The 24050-nt window shown below is 44.9% G+C and overlaps 1 long non-coding RNA gene across 3 annotated transcripts; it reads right to left on the bottom strand.

The window, feature by feature from the left end:
• Positions 1-89: 89 nt before the first annotated feature.
• Positions 90-23322, bottom strand: LOC123372172. 3 transcript variants are annotated; one of them, XR_006580153.1, is made up of 5 exons: positions 22553-23322; positions 21684-21772; positions 14925-15068; positions 12668-12760; positions 90-202 (listed from the first exon to the last, which is right to left on the bottom strand). It is a non-coding gene; the product is annotated as an uncharacterized LOC123372172 (long non-coding RNA). The 3 variants fall into 3 exon arrangements; XR_006580155.1 differs by lacking the exon at positions 14925-15068 and having other exon boundaries at positions 21663-21772; XR_006580154.1 differs by lacking the exons at positions 90-202; positions 14925-15068 and having other exon boundaries at positions 12443-12760.
• Positions 23323-24050: the final 728 nt, after the last annotated feature.

Here is a 24050-nt window from a genome sequence, read left to right as displayed (position 1 = left end):
CGCCAGCCTAGTTACGCTTTGCAAAGTGACATCAAGAGCCCTCCCATTTCCAGGTCTCCCCAAATCTGTCTTTCCCAAGTTCTTACTTACAGACACACAGACTCTTCCCCTCTGGTTTGTTAGCCCCAAGGGTGTGAAACCAGCCCGCCAGTGATCAGCTCACTTTCGCACACGTTTGCACACTTTGCACACCAGAGACCTGCTTGGGATGAAAATAAACAGTTTATTTAATAGAAAACATACAGATTTAAGATGAAATAGTGTGAGGAAAGCAAACATATCCAAGTTACACAGAAAATAAACATACAGACACAACCTGAGACTTTACACTTCTATATTGGATAAAATCCCTTTTCTAACAGGAGTAACCTACTGCCTTAAAACAGTTTGCCAGAATACGCCCTGCTACAGGGAGATCAGTGTTCATGGACAACCTCCTCCCTTGAAATGATTCCCCAAGTTCTCTTTCTGCTAGTCTGAAAGCTTCCTAGACCAATTTGTTTCAATAAATATTAAATTTAAAGAAACTATACAGGTCAATAAAATACCTCACCACATAGGATCCTCATGACACAGGACTACACTAGGAAAATAACTTCGCCTCTCTCTGCTTCTTCTTCTGTCTCAGCAAGGGACGGTTTTTATGGTCTGGGGGCAAATCCTTATCTTTGGAGAAAGTTATTAACCTCGTTATGCTGTTTAGCTAAATATGTAATAAATTCCCAGGCTGCCTGAGTTCTTAATGAAGGATGATAATCACTGTCACCAAGGAGTCCCTGCCAACACCTTGGGAGATTCACTTCCCCACCAGAGAGCTGAGCCATTGCCTGAAATAGGAATCGTACCAATACCTGGCCAAACACGATCCTCACGGCTCCATATATAGTTTGAAATCTATGCAGTTTAAACACAGACTTACACTGTTGATGGAAAGAACAGAAGTGTGTCCCAGGAAACCATGCTCCAGCATGGTGACAGAAGCCATGAGTTTCTGCAGGTGCTGTCTTTCAGATAAGATGTAAACCTGAGGTCCTCCTGGTCACTGGTGACCATCAGAGATCTGTCAGTATTTCTCTCATTAATTGAAATGTAAGTCAGCCTAAATTTCCTGTCGCTCCCAAAGGATCTTCACTTTTCAGACAAATTCTGCTCTTTTTTACCCCATGGTAAATCTCAAGTATTTGCACTGACTGTGGTGGAGTCACTACAGATGTAACCAAGAGCAGAATTTCACACCAGCCCTAGCATTTGTAGGCTGGTCCCAAAGCAAGGAAATTGTGACATGATATCTAAAAAATCCTACCTTAGCATCCATCATATGTGTTACACAATCAGTCCTGTGTGAGTTGTGGTTATTCTGCATGTCAAGCCCTATTTCTACCCTTCAGTGTCCAGAATGTTCAGTTTTAGATCACAATATTAAAACTTTGCCGTTTTCTCTCATTTTCCATTCATGGATTTCAAGGTACCTTTCAAAAAGAGGGTAAACACAATTTCCTCCGTTTTACAGACAAAAACATGGAGCGAAAGAGAAGTTAAGGCCAGAATATTCAAACCTTGGTGCCTAAAGTTAAGTGCACACAAACACACCCGGGGGAAACCAGAGCTGTTTCTGGTGGCCATCCAAAAGCCTGTCAGGAAAGCCCCTGCACCAATTACAATTGACCCAGGAACACAGCATGAAATCTCCCCATGGCTAGAATGGAATTAGGCCCAGTCTAATGTCACTGAACTCACACACTAAGGGCTAATGCTGCTGATGCCCAGAAAGCTTTGTATGTTAGCAGGTGAGGTGCTCAATCTGGGCTTGCGCTTGTTCCTGCTGAAGTCAAGGACGTACCTCTCATTGACTTAAGTGGTGGAGAACTGGGTACAAGATATGCCCCACCTGGTTACATTCACAATGAGCCCTCATGTTCAGTGTTGGTGCCACATGTTAGCTAACCTGCATTGTTTTGCAGCATAAAATTCATCTTTCTCCCCCACCCCGCCCCCCGATAACATGGCTTCATTGCATGAGGAACGAAGCAGGGCTGAGAGAGATGGGTCTCCCATCCCCTGACCTTGGAGCAGGTGCTGAGGCAGCAGTCTAGTTGCCACAGCTGCTATTCCATTTTATAATCTGCAACAGAAGACACAGCCTCCACAATCACCATAAGAGAGTGCTGTCTCTCCTCTAACACATGGGACACCTCTGGGCACCAGGAGGGTGTTGGAAATAGTAGGGCAAGGGAAAGAAGCAAAAGCCTGATCTACAAACATGGAGACAAATTCTCTCTCTCGCCTCCCTCTGACTTAAGGGTCAAAACAAACTGCAAAGAAAGTTAATTTGGGTTTGAAAAATGGGTTTTGCCAGGCAGGGTTCATCCAATTGTCCTGACAACCACACTCACCTTGCATACAGTGAGCTGCATGGACCGAGCACTACATTAAAACATCTATAAACCTGACTCACACTATCAAACTCACACTGATCTGGACCCCAATGTAGGCCTGATCAGCACCACCAAGGGACTAGTTAGAATTGCTTCGGAACCAGCCCTGCTGCTGCTTCAGCACACACTACGGACCTGTCCGCTTTTATGCCACTCTCTTCACCATGGAATGTGATCACATGGTGGCAACAGACTGTATCCGACCAGATCGTGTGTTCAAGAAGATTGGCAGATTTCTTCTTGTCTCTTGCAGTTGTTCTAGCCATCGCGGGAATGCTCTTGTACCTAGCACGGCTCTTGCTATAGAGATGTTTCCACTGCGTGTTTATACAGCTGTCTGCTTCCTGAGGTACCTGCCTATTTGGAAACCTTCTGCCCAGCAGCTGGATCTCTTTATATCTGGATCTCTTAATATCTTCTCTGGAATCTAGTTTCTCCCCCAACCGCTCAGGGTTAAGATGAATTTAAAAAAAAAAGTCTCTGTCCTACTTGGGCTTTACTACAAACAAAATCATGTTTTCCAAGGAAGGCAACAAGGTGTCATGTACCAAAAACATCTCTCCTGAACATCTACTGGAACCACAGGCTTTTCCATACCTCTCAGTTCCTTTGGTTTGTCATCCTGGGCTGTCTTAACTTGGGGCCTGCTGCTGAGCCTATTGAAGGCAATGGGAATTATAGGGCACAGTCACCTAAGGCCCAATCCCACAAGGTGCTGATTACCTCTTACATGCCACTGAATGTCCTCAGCTCCCCACTGGACAGGGAGAGTGCTTATCAACTTGGAGCGGCTGCTCCGGACTTTGTTAACTTCTCAAAACATGGCCCTGTCCTTCTCATGATTCATCAACAATTTGCCCAGTAACACGGAGTCTGTGGCAGAGGCTGGACTTAAATTCCAGTATCCTAAGTCCCAGATCAGCGTCTTAACCAAATGACCATCCTTCCTCTCACAGCTCCATGCTGTGTTTTCTTATCCCCTGCTAATAATTGGCTCCAATGATTATAACAGCCTGCTCCTTTTTTTCAGCTAAATCTGTTAAGGCCCTGCCTTCACTAGAAAAGAACCTGGAGTTGAAGCCAAAGCCCGAATGCTTCAGTCCTGGGTGGTGGGGCTCAGGCTGTGGCTTCAGCCACAGGTGGTGCGGCTCAGGTTACAGGCCCCTGTCTGGGGCTGGAGCCCTTGGGTTTCAGCTTCGCACCCCCCACCCCCTGCCCAGGGTGATGAGGCTCGAGCTTTGGCTATGGACCCCAGTCTGGGGTGGTGAGGCTTAGTTGGGCTCAGGCTTTGAACCCCCATCCTAGTGTCGTGTAGTAATTTTTGTTGTCAGACAGGGTCACGGTGCAATAAAGTTTGAGAAACACTGGGTTAGAAGGTCAAGGTTAATGTTTATCTTGACCTGTGACAACTGCAAACCAATTTTTTACCTCAGGATTTTACCCTCTATTAGCTACCATGTGTTAGCTAACACAGTAAAACAAAACAGAAACCCCACCTTTTCTAGTGTGGGCGTTCCCTTAGCTCAAGTAACAGAGGCCTTTGTTTTGGGTGTTGAAGGTCTTGGGTCAAGTCCTGACAACTTTAGTGCCTGTATGTGTGGTGCTGTGGGGGACTACAGGAAACAGCTGTTCTAGGTTCTGCAAAACCTGTCCTCTGAATGCAGAGCTCCCACTGAAATAAAAATACAGCGGGCTCACAGGATTGGGCCCTGAATGTCATTCTCCCAGCTGATTTAACAACAGAGCTGTCTCTTCTGCACCCAAGAGTTCATGTTACTCTTAATCATCCTAATCAAATCCATGAGCTTCCCATTTCTCTAGGAATGGCTTCTGCCAGTGCCACATTAATTTTAAATACCAGAGAGATTACAAGCAGCATTAATTTACTGCCATGGCAGGTGGGCTACTCACAGTGTGAAAGGAGCCAAATCCCATCCCCTCTAAAATGAAAGCATCTCAGGACTGGCCATAGCAGTCAACATCCCCCTCAACCTGTGTCTTATTTGCACTCTCATTCTGAATCCAAAGAGGCTCCTCCCTTGCAAGCAGTGGTTGTTATAGGCCCAGGTACGAAACTGAGCTGGGGTGAGGAACGTGTGACTAAGAGCTCTACTAATCATGGAGCCGACCATATGAGTGGCTGAGCACTACAAGATGCTGAGTGCTCTCAACAAGGATTGACTTCAATGGAAGTAAAGAGTGCGCAGCAGCCTCCAGAATTAGCTTCTTCACTGACAAGAACCTGGGTAAAACACAGGAGCATATTTTAGCCCTTCCAGAGCACAGGAAGGAGTTAGAGTCTGGGTCCACCAGACTTTATGGTTGGAACTCCAGGTCCTTTTGGCTCTTCTTACTCTTAATAATGAGCAGACTTCCCTGACCAGCTCTACCAAGATACCCCTCCATCATCTGGGTCCCTCTCTCTGGCCTGGTCTGGTCAGGACCTCTCTCAGGATTAGGATGAAGGCCTGGGGACCCATGAGATGGTGGGGGTGGCATCCATGGTGGCGAAGCTTGCTCTAGTAGTCAGTTTTTTACCCCAAAGTCTCTTTCTTTAAGGACCCAAGAGGGGAATGATGGGTGAAACAGCCCATCCCCTCATTATTTTATCCACCAATAAGGCCTAGTTTCCAACTCACCAATTTTGGTTCAGTGATTTCTCTTTCCATTTTTCTCAGTTAGGAGGCATGATCTTAACACAGTCCTTGAGATATATCAGGAAGCCTTTCTGTTTGGACTCATTCAGTCTGTCTCCCTTTCGTACCTCATTGACATTTAGTATTAGAAGATTTTGCGACATCTTACAAACTCATGTACTTTTTACAGTTTAGCTCACGGTTACAGAATCACAGAATCAAAGAACTGGAAGGGACCTTGAGAGGTCATCTAGTCCAGTCCCCTGCTCTCATGGCAGGACTAAGTATTATCTAGACCATCCCTGACAGGTGTTTGTCCAACCTGCTCTTAAAAATCCCCAATGATGGAGATTCCACAACCCCCCCTATGCAATTTATTCCAGTGCTTAACCACCCTGACAGTTAGGAAATTTTTCCTAATGTCCAGCCTAAACCTCCCTTGCTGCAATTTAAGCCCATTGCTTCTTGTCCTATCTTCAGAGGTTAAGAACAACAATTTTTCTTTTATGTACTTGAAAACTGATATCATGTCCCCTCTCAGTTTTCCCTTTTCCAGACTAAACAAACCCAATTTTTTCAATCTTCCCTCCTAGTTCATGTTTTCTAGACGTTTAATCATTTTTGTTGCTCTTCTCTGGACTTTCTCCAATTTGTCCACATCTTTCCTGAAATGTGGTGCCCAGAACTGGACACAATACTCCAGTTGAGGCCTAATCAGCACGGAGTACAGCGGAAGAATTACTTCTCGTGTCTTGCTTACAATACTCCTGCTAATACATCCCAGAATTATGTTTGCTTTTTTTGCAACAGTGTTACACTATTGACTCATATTTAGCTTGTGATCCACTATGACCCCCAAATAATTGTGGGTCCAATTATCACACCACCCACAGAAATTGGTCTACGGCCACTGGGGGTGTGTGGGATGTACTGCTGGTGAGAGGTGGACAGCCTCCAGTCCTTTGCTTGTCCATAGAACAGACATAGTTCTAACTATTCCAATATTTGAATAAGAACCTTCTTCATCTCAGCCCAGCTTCCCCTTCCACCTGATCCTCAGCAAAGCAATGGCTCTATGTTTATAACCTTCACGGGGCCAAATTCATCCCTGATGTAACTCCACTGATTTCATTTGAGATGAAGGATGTGAAGCTGTGTCTACGTTAGACTTTTTTCTAAAGCTCCCGACAGCTTTATAGGTACCCGAAATTTCTGCTGTTAACTGGTTACGATTATGTTCTGTTAGATATTTTAATTTAAAAAGATACATGTACATACATAAAACCACCAGAGGGCAGTCAAGCATTGAGATTATTTAAATTTTGTCTTGTCATCTCTGTGAGGGAAGGGCTATTGGTCCCTGGCTAAGGGACAACAGCATATTGTTATTTAGATTGTGGTTGCACTAGGAGATCCACTCATGGGCCACAGCACATTGCACTGGGCCCTGTACAAACACAAAACAACAAGCTGCTCCCTGCCATGAAGATTTTACAGTCTGTGCAGCTTATTAACCAAGACAAAAGGTTTATATACTAAGGGGGGTAGCGTATGGACACATGGATAAATAACTATTTCAAGCATATTTTAAACCAACAGAATATATGGATATTTATACTAGAAAATGAACAGATACAATTGGCTTCTTCCTCACTCACCATTCAGACTCTCTCTCCTCATCCCTGCCGTTTCGGTTAAAGGTTGTTTAGATGTTGATTTGCACCCACAGCCAGTGCTGAACTCTTGGGGTCCTTTTAACTCCTCAATAACCAGACAGAAACACAAAACCTTAACAGCCTCAGTGTGCAGCAAATCGTGCATGTTGCAAAGCCAGTGCTTCTCTTAGTCCTTTTCTCAAAGGCCTGGTCTACACTAAGCGTTTAAACCAGTTTTAGGAGCGTAAAACCGATTTAACGCCACACCCGTCCACACTGAGAGGCCCTTTATATCGATATAAAGGGCTCTTTAAACCGGTTTCTGTACTCCTCCCTAACGAGAGGAGTAGCGCTAGTATCGGAATTACCATATCGGATTAGGGTTAGTGTGGCCGCAGATCGACGATATTGGCCTCCGGGTGGTATCCCACAGTGCACCACTGACTGCTCTGGACAGCAATCTGAACTCGGATGCAGTGGCCAGGTACACAGGAAAAGCCCCACGAACTTTTGAATATTTCCTGTTTGCCCAGCGTGGAGCTCCGATCAGCACGTGTGGCGATGCAGTTAAAAACCAAAATAAAGAAAGAGCTCCAGCATGGACCATGCGGATGTGATCGCTGTAAGGGCAGGCAAATCTGTTCTATCAGCGCTCCGTTACAGAAGACGAAATTCAAAATCATTTTTAAAAAATCTCCAGACAGACGCCATAGCAGGGAGTCAGCGCACTGCTGCGTGACAAGCGTAACGGAAAGCCAAAGAATCAAATGGACGCTTATGGACTGGAGGACTCAAGCTATCCCACAGTTCCTGCAGTATCCGAAAAGCATTTGCATTCTTGGCTGAGCTCCAAATGCTTCTAGGGTCAAAAACAGTGTCCGCGGTGGGTCAGGGCATAGCTCGGCAATTTACGCACCCTGCCACCCACCCCCAGATGTGAAAGGGAAAACAATCCTCTCTTGATTCTTTTACATGTCACCCTATCTTTACTGAATGCTGCAAATAGACGCGATGCTGCAGCACTCAACACCAACATCCTTGCTCCCCCCCACCATGGGTGGCTGATGGTACAATAAGACTGATACCCATCGTCATCATCAGCCTATTGGCACATGGGGCAGTGCAAAAGGACTGGTAACCATGCCGACTAGCATCAGTTAGGTCGATCAAGGGTGCCTGCCCCTAATTTTTCTTGGTAGATGGTGCAGTATGGCTGGTAACCGTCTTCATCATAGCAACAGGGGGCTGAGCTCCATCAGCCCCCACCCTTCATGTGTAAAGAAAAGATTCAATTGCCCCTGGACTAGCAGCGGGATGCTGGGCTCCTCTCCTACACACTGCTTAATGTCCTGTCTGGACTATCATAGCAGCTGGAGGCTGCCTTCCACTCATTTCTCACTAACAAGTCACTGTGTCATCACACAAGTGGGGGGACAATGCTACGGTAGCCCAGGAAGGCTGGAGGAAGAACGGAATCAACAGGTGGGGTTGTTGCAGGAGCAAACCCCTGTGAATAGCATACAGCTCATAATTTCTGTAGGATCCGACACAGAGCAGCTGTGCTCTCTGATTCTATGATACAGTGGTTCTCTAGTACACTTGCCCATATTCTAGGCAGGACTGATTCTATTTTTAGATACTAAAAAGGAGGGATTGACTCAGGGAGTCATTCCCAATTTATGACAGCAGCAAATAGTGCAGTGCAAAAGGACTGGCAGCCATGATCATCTTATTACCAATTTATGGTATGGTAGATGGTACAGTATGGCTGGTAACCATCTCTGCTGTCATGCAAAAGCAAAAGCATGCTGCTGTGTAGCGCTGCTGAATCGCCTCTGTCAGCGGCATCTAGTACACATACGGTGACAGTCACAAAAGGCAAAACAGGCTCCATGATTGCCATGCTATGGCATCTGCCAGGGCAATCCAGGGAAAAAAGCCACGAAATGCTTGTCTGCCGTTGCTTTCCCAGAGGAAGGAGTGACTGACGACATTTACCCAGAACCACCCGCGACAATGATTTTTGCCCCATCAGGCACTGGGATCTCAACCTGGAAATTCCAAGGGGCGGGGGAGGTTGCGGGAACTATGGGATAGCTACGGAATAGCTACCCACAGTGCAACGCTCCAGAAATCGACACTAGCCTCGGACCGTGGACGCACACCACCGATTTAATGTGTTTAGTGTGGCCGCGTGCACTTGATTTTATACATTCTGTTTTGCTAAACCAGTTTATGTAAATTCGGAATAATCCCGTAGTGTAGACGTACCCATAGAAGTTATCTGCACCCTTTCAAAACTATGAGGTTTGTCTAGTAAATTGCCCTAACCAAACATAAAGAGAAACAGACAAACTCAGATCGAAGGAAAAATGATGAGGGCCTCTATTCTATATGGCCCATAGATGGGAGGTGACTCTTGTCAGCTGGAGACTGGAACTGTGGTTCTTTCCTCAGGTAGACAGAGCCCCTTGCCTATCTGAGCGCAGGTTGGAAGGATGGCACCAGCCGGGGTGGCACCTGCAGACGGGGCAGCATGCAGATCCATCTGGCCGCTCTGCCATGTAGGAGCCGGATGGGGGACATGCTGCTGCTTCCGGGAGCTGCCTGAGGTAAGTGCCAGCCAGAGCCTGCACCCCGACCCCACTCCCAGTCCCGTGACCCGACCCCCTGCCCCAGCCCATATCCCCCTCCTGCTCTCTGAACCCCTCGATCCCAGCCCAGAGCATCCTCCTACATCCCAAACCCCTCATCCCAATCCCCACCTGAGTCTGCACCCCCAGCCAGAGCCCTCACCTTCCCTGCACCCCAACCCCCTGCCCCAGCCCTAATCCCCCTCCCACCCTCCAAACCCCTGCCCCAGCCCAGAGACCCCTCCTACACCCCGAACCCCTCAGCCCAGAGCCCTCTCCTTACACTCCAAATCTCTCATCCTTGGCCTCACCCCAGAGCCCACACCCCGAGCTGGAGCCGTCACCCTCTCTCACATCCCAACCCACTGCCTCAGCCTGGAGCCCTCTCCTGCACCGTGAACTCCTCATTTCTGGCCCCAACCCAGAGCCCTCATCCCCTCCTCTACACCCAGCCCCCTAAGCCAGACCAGTGAAAATGAGTGAGTGAATGAGTGAGCCTAAATCACACAGCTTTACACCTTCACTAGTGTATGATTAAAAATCCTTCCTCAAAACCATGTGGTGGGTAAACATGCACTCCCTTTGCTATTCTCTCCTCCTCACCCACAGTCTCACACTCCCTTTTTCCTTCTCTTCATCCTGGCCTAATCAGCACCAGGCCCTTTGATTCCATCTCGCTCTAACTCAGCTTCGTGCATCTGACATCCTAACACATTAACACACCACAGCAATACGCAATCAAACCAAAGATGGCATCTCAGAGCATCCCCCTTGACAAGCACAGCTGGGCTCTTACAGCACTGCTAGCCCGGCCATTGGATATGCTGGCAAAAAAATTCCTAACATGCTTTGCATCCCTGTGCTTGTGCCTGCTTTAAATCAGCAGATAAGGCAAAAGCCATGGAGGCCACAGGCCTTACAGGGTATTGCTCTCTTGCGATAAAAGGATCATTGCTTGCCTTAACTGTAGATAGGGTGACCAGATGTCCTGATTTTATAGGGACAGTCCCAATGTTGGGGTCTTTTTCTTATATAAACTCCTATTACCCTCACTGCCTATACCGATTTTTCACACTTGCTGTCTGGTCACCCTAACTGAAGACCAGACCTTTCTTGAAGAGACACCTTCACTGACAGCTTGAAAGGGAAAAGAGACAGGAAGACAAAGAGAAAAACTACTGTCCCTGTATGCAGCAGCATCCATTGACTTGAATCAGGACCTGAAGCTGAACAACAGATGTGAACCATCCCAGATCCTGATCTGAACTTCATGACTAATCCAAACTTCCCAAGCTCTGGGAAAGTTGGGATTCTGAGGCAAATTCAGATCCAAATTTTGAGACCCAGGCCCACCTCTGGACCTATTGTCGTGCTTGGAATTGATTTGCAGGGTGCCTCCTAACTGGCTTAGACTTGTTTTGAATACAGAGTCAAATTCAGCTCTGGCCTTAACAGGAGCAACTGCCCTGAATTTGGCCCAATATTTAGTTAGCATCAATATTTTACTCTATCTGTATTGGTTCTTATACCGCAGTAATCATTGTAGTATCTGAGTCCCTTCCAGTCATGCATTAAGCAATGTGTCTAACATCTGTCACGTGTTGTTTGTTCTCTCATCCTCTCCCCAGGGAGAGAAGCACATGCAGTGGAATGTCTTGCTTTAGTAGGTGGGTTTTGTTCTGTATCATTTTAAAATATCCATGTTGCTTTGTGTGTGTTAGAAAAGGCTGATCAAAGAAATGAACCTTCCCTTGGAGCAGAAGGCAGTGAGGTATGTGATGAGCTTCCCGGGAAGGTTCATTAACCATCTCCAACTGGCCCGAGACAATTCTGTCTTCTGCACAGATGAGCTTTTACCCTTATTGCAGATAGCTCTGTTCTGTCAGAGGAGAGCAGTCGTCAAACACACTCTTCAGGCCAGTACTTTAGGTTCTTTTACATATCCTGGGCCCAGGCCATGGAACTCCTTGAAGATAAGGACTGAGAGTTTGACCTTGATTCACTATTTTGTGGGAGACCGGTTAGGGAGCGAAGAACAGGGGTGATGTGCTCCCAGTAGACACAGTTGCTGAGATGTGCTGCAGCATTCTCTGGTCTAGCTGGAGTTTCCTAAATAACGGCTCTGTGCCCACATGTACTACATTGCTGTAGCCCAGCTGAGAAGTGACAAAGGCCTGAATAACTGAGGCCAGATCGTCCCATCCTGATGGGACGGAGTGTCCTAGCCAACTGGGGGTGATAGAAGGCTTTACTTGTGGAAACTATCTGGAGAGTTTAGCGTCAGCGAGGAATCCAAGAGTACTAAACTCCTTAACTATGGTCTGCATTGATCAACTGTAGGCATATACCCTCAGCCAAAGGAGACTGCACCATGACTGCAGACTCCTCAAAATGCTTTCCTCTGCCCGTCAGCATCACCTCTGTCTTATTTATATGCAGAATGCTACAGGGTAAGTTATTTCAAGCATCCCACAAAGCTCGGCCCACAGGATTAGTATAGATTTTAAGGCCAGAAAATGCCATTATAATAATCTAGTCTGACCTCCTGTACAACATAGGCTAGAGAATTTCACCCAGTTACCCCTGTATGTAGGATTTCACATAATGGTTATCTCAGTAGCCAACACGTCTGATCATGAGCACTAAATTTCTAGGATGACACTCTGCCCTCATTGATGTTAATGGCAAAACTCGCATCTACTTCAGTACAGCCAGAATTTCACCCCGGGGTCTGTTCCCAGCTCTACCACTGATTGACTCCACGCAAGTCATTTAATCTCTCTATGCCTTGCAGCTTGTCTACCAGTGCTTCTATATCGTGATGCCAACTTCTCTCAATCTAGCGCTAAAAATTTCCCAAATCTGGTGAAAAATTCCCAGATAAAGTTTTTTATTTCAAAATCTCAAGGGAATGTAAGATATGTGTGTTTTTAATAACTATATAATATATATATTATATCCAAATTATTCTTATTTGTTCGAGATATTTCACATTTATTATAATTTTTATAGGTATAGACATGTTTTTCAATTTTAAATTTATGTTACTTATTCAGTAAATATTTAACACATGAGGAGTAGGATTGAAATTATAGAAAACAATGTATTTTGCACAAATTTCACTAAAGTATTACAATACAAAAGTATTAATAAGTACAGCATGTGCCCTGCAGTGTACTGTACATCAAAGTTACTTTGAAAAAATAAAAAGTAAACATATGATTATAAAATAAGATAAAAAAGCGAACAGAAAACAAACAACACTCTCTTATATAATTTTCCTTATTATTATAATCTCTGAGTTTTACTTTGTCAGGGGTGCTATCCTGTTTTTGTTTCAACGTGGACGGATCTTTGTCTACTCCTGCAGTCCTCTTCCTCTTCTCAATGGAAAGAGATCTCTGAAATAATGGAATGCGATAATTAGTGTAATGTATATTTCGATTTATATTTAAATCAAAGAAGGGAACATATTATATATTATTACCTAACACAGTAGGCGAAGATATTTAATATTTGCCTGGAGGAAGGTGCTGTTACAAATTTATGAACAGCCAAATGTTCTGGTCCACATTCTCTGTGCAACTCCAAGCACGAAAGACAAAATTTTAGAGATGTAATGACAGATCAAGAAACTAATCATAATCAATAAATATTGCAATATATTTAATTATTGGAAGAAACCTTACCTAGAAGAGAAATTTGATAACCATCTCCTCGTTACCTGCCAGCCAGCTGTTGCTGAGGTTGGTTTGTTGTGAGTGCATGTGCACACTTGTGCCGTCATGATATAGTACGTTGAAGCACCACCAACAGGAGAGCAGCACAGCCAGATTATGAAAATCATGTGACAAATATTCACCAATGGAAGAATGCATTTTGAGGGAAATTTAAAAGAAGCACAAATATTTTACTTTTTATAGACCTTCCCAGGATTTTTGAGATTTGGAAAGTCTTTCACTTTTTATGAAATTTTCCCAGGATTATTTAGGTTTTGAATGAAAATTCCCAATTTCCCAAATTGAAACATTTTACTCAAAAATTCCCAGATTTTGGGAAATTTCCCAGGATATAGAAGCACTGTTGTCTACACCGAATACTACCATGCAGAATAGTATAAGGGGGCTGTCGGCCCATTCCTGAAACCTAATGGTTTTTTGGTTTTGTTCTTTTTGTTTGGCCCTCTCCCTATAGAGAAAGGGGAAGGGCCAATAAGAAATCAAGCTCCTGAAAGTGACAGGCCCCAGGACCAATGGGGAAAGGCCAGTATTCCAAGTCAGCCTGATTGACAGGGCAGGCAGGCCAATGAGGGAGTCAGGAGCCTGGAGTCCCGTCCTCCGTGTGAGCTGGAACTGCCTGCCCCAGAGCTGGGCGGAGCTAAGGAGAGAGCCGCAGCCTGAGCTGGGCAGTGGGCTGGAGGCAGAGCAGCAGCCCTGAGCTTGGCGGGCCAGAGCGGGGGAGCGGGAGCCTTGCAGACCAGCCAGGCCTATGGTGAGCCAGAGCCGAGCTGCAGGGGGAGCCCTGGCGCCAGAGCCGAGCTGCAGGGGGAGCCCTGGCGCCAGAGCCGGGATCGCAGACTCCGTCTGCACCATAAGTGACCCCGGAGCTGAGCGCGGCAAGCGGCTGGGGAGTGCGAGGGGGACCCTGGGCAGAGGATCCAGACCCAGCACAGAGAGATGTCAGACAAGAGGCCTTGCAGGCCCATCTCGGAGTGGGAACGTGCCCCCAACATCAGGGCCAATGCTGGGGAGAAAGGTCCTGTCCTCGAGAGCCTGAGGCGTGTGGCCACCGCCAGAGCAGGTGTCTGACCCGCGGTGTCACCACAGCGCAGCCAGGCCCTGGGACGTGTGAGGAACAGACTGTGACCTGTCCTTGCAGCCCAGAGCCAGCTGTGTGTGGTGTCCCCGTGCCCACAGGGCGGGGTTCCCTCTTTCCTTTAACCATTTCCATTCATTCCTTACTGTACTTGGGTTTGCATTTGGTTTGAACTGAATGTAGTGATCAGTGGGTCAGGGAAGTGGCCATTGTGGACAGTGCCCTGCAGCGGGGAGACCTTAGCTCCTGTCTTAAGTGACCAGAACAAGGCTGGGGGATAAGCCTCCCAGGAATCCTGGGCCCAGCCCTGTTGCGGTTAGGAGGAATTTACTATATATTCATATTAAAACAGTATGGTAGGGAAAATATTATATTATTCTCACAGCAAAATGACTGACCAAGTATTATTATTTTATCAACTACAATTGGTTAATAACAGAGTAAAAGCACCCTGTTTGGATAATAACTTAGACTGGTTAATAAGTAAATCACACAGTGTTTAAGAATCATGTCCTGCAAAGACCCAGGGGAGACACATTAAAGAGCCACTTACAGCTCCTGAGCCTCAGTCAGAGTATCACTGACTTAACCTTTAAAAGAATCACTTAACCACTAAAGTGCATCCACCTCTGAAGTGGAACACGGCAGTTTTAACACATCATGGCAGCACTGCACAACATCTCAAATCAAGCAAAAAAATACTTTCTCCAACAAACTACAGGCATGTTTAGAGAGGCAAAATATAATTACCTGACTTTGAGAGTTTGGCCAGGACACCAGTGCTAAACCTCTGCTTTTATGGAAATTTCCATGAGGTCTTTTGAAACAAGCTCCTGATCCTTGTCTTTAATGTGTCTCAGTGAAAGGATGGTATCTTCAGCAGCACCGTGCCCCCTAATGCCAGAGCATTGGTTCAATACTGACACAAGATCACCACCTACTCCCAGTATTCGTTAGAGGTCTCCCCTTTAACTAACTTCATATCAGTCCTGACTCTGCTTAGCTTATAAAACCAGACAGATTGTAGCACTTAGTGTCACGTCTGCAAGGTGAGCTCATGCTCTACTTTTTGTTTTATAGAAGCTTCTCCAGGAGTAGACATTTGTGGAAAGGGAGCCAGCTGAACGTCACTCTGTTGTTTCCTGGGAGCAGGTGGGTAGTTTCATTACAGCACTGTAACAGGGTTTTTCTGACTACGCAACAGGCTATGCATGCATGCAGGATACTGAACAGAGCTACCACATTTCACGTACAGCTCAGCCCACAGGTAAGAGACTTGCTGAGGTTTGTGAGACATATTGGAGCAATGCTGTCTCCTTTTCAGGTAGTACTCTGCCTTCCAGCCATACCACCTGCAATTGAAGTGTTGTTGAATCTCACAATACAAACCAGCCGCTAATGCATTTAAATGGGAACCCTCTAAGGGACACTTGAGTGCTGCAGAGTAGGGCTGGTGACTCAGTAGGTGGTTGTAATTCTTCTGCATCAGCCCTGAAACCAAGCTGTAGTATGGTGATAGGGACCCTGTATTTCTTGGGGTGTTGTCTTTCAGTTGAGATGTAAAATGAAGTTCCTTATGGCCATTAAAGAGAGACTTGGGGGCACTGAATGATTTGATTGCACTACATCTACATCCTACTCATCAGTTTCCCTTCTCAACCTCAACTACTTACCTTCTACCTCTCATATCCCATATTTCCATATTCATTTTGGACAACCAATATCCCACCTCCACTCCAACCATAAATATAAAACACCAACACACACATGCATGCAGATTTCACTTCCATAATTTCTACATAAAAATAACCACCCAATTTACCTGTGGGCTAATCCTCCACCCATCTGTTCATAAGCATTACAGAAAAACATCTCTCACCATTTGCAAAACACTGAGCCTCACTTACTTACACCCACCAATAATGAAGCCAGGACAGAGCTACATATGATGTAACTTACAGAAGCCACATAAATGCTAAAACCCTAAATTAATCATCCAAACAGGTGACCATATAACTACTAATCACAGTCAGAAATAAGGCCGGATTTTGGTTTTTCAGGCTGATGGTTGACAGGTGTGGGCTGTGGTTGATGGCAAGAAGGTGGATGAGGTTAAGAAGGGGTTCTTGGTGTTAAAGGATTTAACTGCTTATTTCCCTTGCTTTTTACCATTTGCTCTGGCAGGATCTGAAATCTACTAACTTTAAATTCAAAAGTTAACAAATGTCCTTTTGTGTGGGGATACAAATAAGCTGTAGAGTTTGATCTCTTGGAATAAGTACTAAGATCTCGCGAGGTGCTTAGTGCATTGAATTCCCATATAGTCTTCAGTGGGAATTGAGAGTTCTTGACACCACACAGGTAGCACTCAGCACCTTGTGGAATCTACTGATGAACTTTCAGCTCTCATCTTCCCCCATTACTCTTGAATTATTTGAGTTTAAGTAATGTTTTAGACATTATGCCACTCACTGTGTTTTCACAACCACTAAGTGGCATTGTTTACCAGTTTAATGGAGAGGAAACAATCAACTCATAGACTTGAATATTCTCTCTATAGTAAATTTGTAACCAGGTTTTATTACAATGCCTGTTTCTTATTCCCACTATAACGTAGACTAAGAAAAATGGTTTGTCCTGAAATTTAACTGCATTCTAAACATCAAGGAAAATTTTTCTGCAAATTTTGAAGAAAGTTGGTCAAGTATTTTTGAGTTATAGGTCACTAAAACAAGAAAGACCTTGAATATCCAAAAGCCCTGCCTCCACCAGTAATTTTCTTAAAAAAAAAAAAAAGAGTGGCAAATTTACGGGATGGGTCTCATGGTTAAGGCACTGGACTGTAACTCAGGAGATCTAAATCTTCAGTTATGCCAGAATCATAATCTGCACCCTCTCCTAATGTTCTATTAGTTTTCATAGATATATGCAGCAGCACTGCCACTATGAATTTAACAAATATCCCATCCGTTCTGGGAGCTACTGACTGTGCATGTCTAATCAGCTATTTAGGGTCTATACATCTGCACATCAAAACTGAAAGCATGCCCTTCCATTAACAGGTGGTTCTGCATGATGGCAGATGCCAAAAGCCATCCCAGACAAGCTCCCAGCATTGTGACACTTTTCTCATATAGATCCAGAGAAGAATGTAATATATTTGCATGCATTCAGGCTCCATCTGCTGGGCAGCCAGTTGAGTGTATTTACATGGATACCTGAATGCCAAATTCACGTGCAAACATGAAGCATTCCAATCTAAATGCCAGTCTTGCAAGTCCTCAAGTGAAAACTTTGCTGCCACATGCATTTTGCTATTTGTCCAGGAAAATCCACCTCCTTGATTCCCTTTGAAAAATCCAGCTCTTGGTGTAATTTAAACAAGAGATGGCCGTTCCTGAGCTTCTGGTGCAGCACTTTCCCAGCACAAGGTTGCATGACAGAGCCACCTGTCACCAAGAGATTAACTAGTCTGTGTCTGGACATGACCAAGGCAAGAGTTTGACAGAGCTAGTCACATTTGAATACCACACCCATCAGTGAGGCAGAACCAGTTAGCTGTAATAAGTTTATTTCAATAAGTTTGGTCAGCAAGTTCATGTTGTAGCTTATAGAGATGATGCTTGCTTATGTTATATAGAAATGTAAGTAGGCTCAAAAAGCTATTTCCAAAAAACAAACTTGACAGGAGTCAAGCCAAGCCTGGCAAAATACAAGTAAAGTGGAGTAAGACAATTCAGAGGCAAGTGAGAGATAAGTTAGGGCATAACTCCAGGTCCTATTTTGGTTCTAACATTTTATTTAAAACATTTATGTTTTGGAAAATGCTATCTACTGTATATTGATAGTTATTGGTATTGCATTTACACAGATGTTAATTAAGATGATGCTTAATGTTAAATAGCCAGTGAGAAAGTAGAAAATAATTAATTATGGTAGCAGAAATATGGATATGGTCAAAGGTGGCTTGAATGTTAATTAAGGAGCATTATTATAATTGATTATAGAAAGGGTAGCATGCTAATTTTATATTATGTGCACCATCCACCATCAAGGATTACATACATTCTTCCCATTCAGGGACTGGTGAACTCTGGATGCATCATATCATCTTACACTGCGAGTATAAATGTGGTGTATGGTTACTGGAATGCCTGTTTGCTTTAACTAATTATTTTATTCTAAATAAAGTTTTTTATTTGATCACTCATATCATTCACCATCCTCCACTAAATTCAATTATCTGTAAGTGCCCTGGAGGCTTGAACCTTAAAGAATTCGGCTTGGTTTTATTCATTGTCTTTAAATTACGAACTGGGACTATGTAAATCAGAGGTTAGTGTGCATAGTTTTCCTTTTAATTTGTGTAAATGTCTCTGTCTATACACACACCTACCCACACACCCACTGTGGTGAAGAAGTAACCAACAAATTATACAGCCTTAGGGGATTTTAATGCAGAATTATGAACTCTTGTGTTCTTCCTTAGAGATGATGATTTAAAGGCAGTAGATGGGGACTTAGGAAAGCTGGGCTCAGTTCCTGGCTCCATGTGTGAATTATCCTTTCTGTCCCCATATCATCCTCTGTAAAAGAAGGATGAGGAGCTCTTTGGGGCAGGGCCCAACTCTGAGTAGAACCTACCACAATTGGACTCTGATCCAGCTGGAGCCTCTAGGTGCTACAATAGTGATGATGATGATAATAATGCCAACATTACTAGGGTGTTGTGAAGCTACATGAATAGATTTTTATGTCTGAAATAATCAGACATAATATATAGACTATGCGTGGTTGAAGTGAAGCCAGCCATGGGTTTAATCTTTAACACACTGGTGCAGCCAGTTGATATTACAAATCCAGCCATGAAATGCTCCAGTTTGATCCTGCTGCTTTGGGTTCCAGTGCTCATTCCTCCAGATCAAACAACCTCCTCTCTAGGGCCTTGTAACATGGAGCGGAACGTGACCATCAGGTGTGGCCTCCAAGCTTCCGAGAAATGGCCAGTGCAGCGCTTAGCTGGGCAAAGATTGGCTGTGTCATACTAGAGACACATATGATAGATTTCTTCTGCTAACCCTTGGGTAATGATGAGCACTGCCTCTCATTTTACAACAGCTGTGGTAAATGACCCTCTTAACAGCACCTGGCTGCTAACTGCACCTGGCATACTAGATGACAAGAAAATGAATTATATGCTGCCACAAAGCCCCTGCCCCTTTGATCTCTTCACTGGTTTCCCCAGCACTGGGAGTGGGGAGTTCTCCCTTGCTGCCACTCAGCAGAGTTACTGCCATCCTGCCAGCTATTTTATCCATGTGAATGGGGCAACTAGTCACAGGAGCAGAAAAATGGCATAATTAAGTAATTCTCTTCAGTTGCAGGATGGTCTTGTGGTGAAGTCAGGAGAGCTGGGTTCTGTTCCCAGCTCTTCCACCAACTTCCTGTGTGACCCTGAGCAAGTCATTACCCTAAGATCCTCCATCGGTAACTCAGGAATAATGATACTTATATTGAAACAGGGTTGGGAGGGGGCTACATTCATAACTGTTTGCAAAGTGATGTATGACCCATGTGGAAGCAGACACTGAAGTATTATTGTCAAATTTAGAGCCAGAATGAGAACAGGGCTGGGAAGCAGGGAATCTGACCCCAGTGCGAACATCAACTCCTGTTTGGTCTTGGGCAAGTCACCTGAAGCTTCATATTTCTCAGTGTCCCCATCTGTAAAATGAGAAGAGTGATACTTCCCTGTCTCACGGGAGAACCAGGGAGCTGTGAGACCCAACTTCTACTTTTAAAGCATTTTGGAGGCCATCAGCTGAAAGGCCCCTTTGAGGGGCAACTTGCGTGTTATTTATATACAGAAGGGGTCAGTCAATTTTTAAAAAAAGTTTAGGTTTCTACCTTCAGTTTTGTAGCAGACTTAGATATTTCCAACAATGTAGTAATTTAATGTTATTATAGACCAAGGAAAAAACTTTGAGAGTGAGATCTATTGCACTATGGTATCGACTCCCCCAGGGAATTAGACGTTGATCAAGTCATTTAAAACTGGATTTGGGGGGTGGGGAGAAAAGACAGTTGAGAAAGCTTGGGAACAATCCTGCACTGGTTGCGTGAAATAGCATAGATGTGACTCGTTCATCTTGCCCATTTCTAATTTCAGTTACTGTTAGCATATAGCTTCATGTGAGAAAGTGTTAAAATATGTATGTGGCTGTCCTGTACTTAATACGTCCATTTCCACAGCACCGAAGTGATGGAGGCATGTTCTATTTTGTTCGCCATTTTCATCTCCATGAGGTGGCAGCATTGAACATAATGTGACAAAGTGATTCTGCCATACTAACACTTTCATCTACCGTGGACATAAAGGTGAAATCAATTCATGACAATGCACGGTGGAAATATTCTAAATATTGCTGAACAGGGCTTCAGAATGGAGCTGGGTTGAATGGCTTGAATGCAAATATAACATGAGAAATGTACTTATCTGTACTCCCATGCTAACATACCTTGGCATGTCCTGCCTGGACCACCCATATCCCATAGGTGCTGAACGCAATAGGAAGACTGTGATTAAGTATCAAAAGCCTTCACAAATCCAGCACACACACACACACACACACGTGCTCTTGGACTCGTATCTAACTAATGCTTTTCACAAGAATGTCAATGGAAAAACCCTTTGGGGATTGAAAAGGGTCACAAAAGCTTCTTAATCATTTCCACAGGGGATATGTAGCAGGCACTGCTCAATTCAGATACTCCTATTTAAAGTTCAGCAATCTGACTACATCATTGAATTCTCTCCAAATGGCCCGCAAGCCTAAGGCTGCACAATAAAGTCAGAAACATATGCAGGAGGAAGAAAAAAATAGTTACACTAGAGGACAAAGCTGCTGAGGGAACTTAACGGACAGTTGGTTACAGTTTGGAACTCTTGTTTGGATCAAATCATCATCATTCGTATTATAGTAGCATTTAGAGTCCCAACCCAGATCAAGGCCCCATTGCACTAGTTCCATATACATAAGAGGCATTCTCTGTCCCAAAGAGCTTACAACCTAAATACACAAGAGGTACAAGGTGGGAGGGAAAACCGAGGCACAGAGAGGGGAAGTGACAATCAAGGTCACACACCAGCTCATCAGCAGAACCAGGAACAGAGCTCAGGTGTCCTGAGTCCCACTCCAGTTCTCTTTCCATTGGACTGTGCTGCCCCTCCTATGTCTAGATGTCCCAAGACAATAGGGGATCAAAACAGAAAGGGAGTTAGTTTGTGCTGAGACTAGCCCACTAACAGCTCTTACCTCTATCAGCAATTAATGCCCATATGTGTCTGGTAGGTTCACACTGCAGAATCCAGCTGTAAGCTACCTGCACAACAAACTCAAGGCGCTGTCCCTAAGTACTTACTCATGCTTTACTCAGGCAAAACTCCCACTGGAGTTGATTGGTGAGAATTTCACTACACGCACTTACGGGAGCCTGAGTAGGACTCACCAGACACCAATCCCCTGGAATCTCTGGGTGATGACTTTGGGGACTTCCCAGTGCACCAACAGGACAAAGCAGCATCTCCAGGATTTCAGCTGTTAGGAAAACAAGTCACAGGAGAAACATTAACAGACCCAGAGACTCTTTGAAAGAAACTGTGCCCTTGCAGGGCTGACAAGTTTTCTATGGCTACCTAGTCAAAAAAAGATTCACTTCAGGTGAGTGAACTCTTTCTGATTCAGCCCCTCCCTCTATCCAGTCATACTATATCAATGAGAATCCATTTTAGGTACTTATGTGGCTCCTATTACCCAGGTATCTGAGCACCAAACAAACAAACTTTAGTATAAGTCTCAAGTACCCACCCACTGATGGTCAGGTTGGAGTCAGATGAGCATCTCTTATTGAGAATATTTCTTAGGGTTCAATGGTGGATGCCCACGTGGGGTGCAATGGGAGGGGGAAGAAGGTGCAGCAAAAACTTCCCCCCTTATCTCCAGCACAGCAGTTTGCAGCTAGTTCCCCCAACCCAAGGGGGGAGAGACAGCGATTGCAGCAGTAACAGAGTCAAGACCCCAGGCTGATCAGTGTATCCAAGGCCCAAGCCTCCCTACACAACCCTGAGTACGCAGAAGCCAACACTGGGGGAGGGGAAGTGCACCTCCATCTTTGTAAAGGTATTAATAAGGGCAGCTGTTGAACATACTCCCACTAGTATCCCCTGCTGGCCCTTTCCCTGCTACATAGATTTAACACCATCCTTTAGCAGCTCCACTACTCCCAACACATGCCTCTGTGCCCGTAGGAGCCTGAATTTAGCCCTTCATTGTCCAAATCATTTAGCCCTTAATTTGATCTGACACATTCTCACTCACCTGAAGTAGCTGTGGTCTTAAATGGTCCATGAGAGGGAACATTTGCAGCCTGGGGCAATGCAGAAGGTAATTACACTTGTTCCACCTGCATCCAATCCAGCTCTAGAATTCCCTTTGAAAAAATTAACTGAGCAAAGAAATGCCATGTGCAATTGGAAAGGCATCCCTGGGAGTTTGGGAATGCAGCACCTCAGCCACAGGGAGTCACCACAGTGGATCATGGAATATGCAGTCCAGCCCATAGGGGAGAATACGGGCATGAAGGGCTCTAGGGCAGAGTCCCACCCCAGAGTACACCACTGCATAGTAAAGCATGTCCTTGCTGGCACCCCGCTATCCAGTCCCAATAACATGTTAGCAGCACAGAGTACTTCAACTAAGTTCCCTTCCCAGTGTTCAGTGTATTATGTCTTTAAGAAACACAGTCTACTTCAGCCCTTTCAGGCCCAAACCCTTCCCTCTTGGGGTTTCCAATTTCACCCTCAATCCAGAGCTTCGGGTTCCTGGTTCCCCGTCCAGTAACCTCAGAGCCAGGGAGCTCTGTCAGCTCTACTGTGGCTTTTGATTTCACTGGAGAGTCTTTTCCCCCCAAGTCTCCCCCTATCTAGGTCCCTAGATTCACAACTGCAGCTTCCCTGTGATTAAGAGATTCCAACTGCACCATGGTTCTAGCCAGGATCCACCTGAGCGTCACAGCACTGCTCTTGTCTCTCCCCCACTTTAGTCCATGGGCTCCATAGCCAGCAGTGCTGCATTCTCCTTTCCAAACTACCTGCTCTCCCTCTTCCTGGGTCAGCTAACAGCAGGGTTTTTAACCTGTTGAGGAGGTAGCTCTCTGATTACCACCTGGCCCCCATTTGCCAGCTCCTCTGCTGCTCTCTTAAACACCTGTTCTTTTGAGGTGCCACATCATCATGGACAAGGGGCCAGCTCACGCCGTTATGGGCCCGGAAACACAACTCCCATGAGGAACTATGGAGGCTCAAGCAGACCCTAAACAACATGACCCAAAACAAAATGTTTCGTTTCAATTTTCTTAACAGAAAATTCTGCAACAGAAAATTTTTATTTCAATGAAAACTCACTGCTCTTTTTTGACCAGCCCTACTTATAACCATCACTTAGAACAATCTCTGCTTTCCATTAATATGCTTACAAGCACCCATAACACACACTGTTCATGACTATACCATGCTGACCACATCTACTAGACATGTATTAACCCTGGATAAGCCATTAATAAATAGAACCTTAATATAAATATAAAGGTTGGTATTTTACTATTCAAGCTTTTATTAGTCCTCCTTCTCTGACTCCTGTTCTTAGCTGTCCTGTGCAGCTGTCTCCTGCTGCTGCTGCTCCTTCAGTATTCCCCAAGAAACAGGCCTGATACCATGTTTCTGCTCCAAGGAAACACCAGCTCCAACTGCAGCACCCGGTCCTTCTCACTCTTCCCTGGCCAGCTAGTTAGCCCCAAAACCTTTTGGCTCCTGAAGAA

This window comes from Mauremys mutica, chromosome 6 (assembly GCF_020497125.1).
Source record: "Mauremys mutica isolate MM-2020 ecotype Southern chromosome 6, ASM2049712v1, whole genome shotgun sequence".
NCBI classification, from domain to species: Eukaryota; Metazoa; Chordata; order Testudines; family Geoemydidae; genus Mauremys; species Mauremys mutica.
The sequence above is the reverse complement of the archived record's forward strand: the minus strand, read 5'-3'. Positions and strand labels throughout refer to the sequence as shown.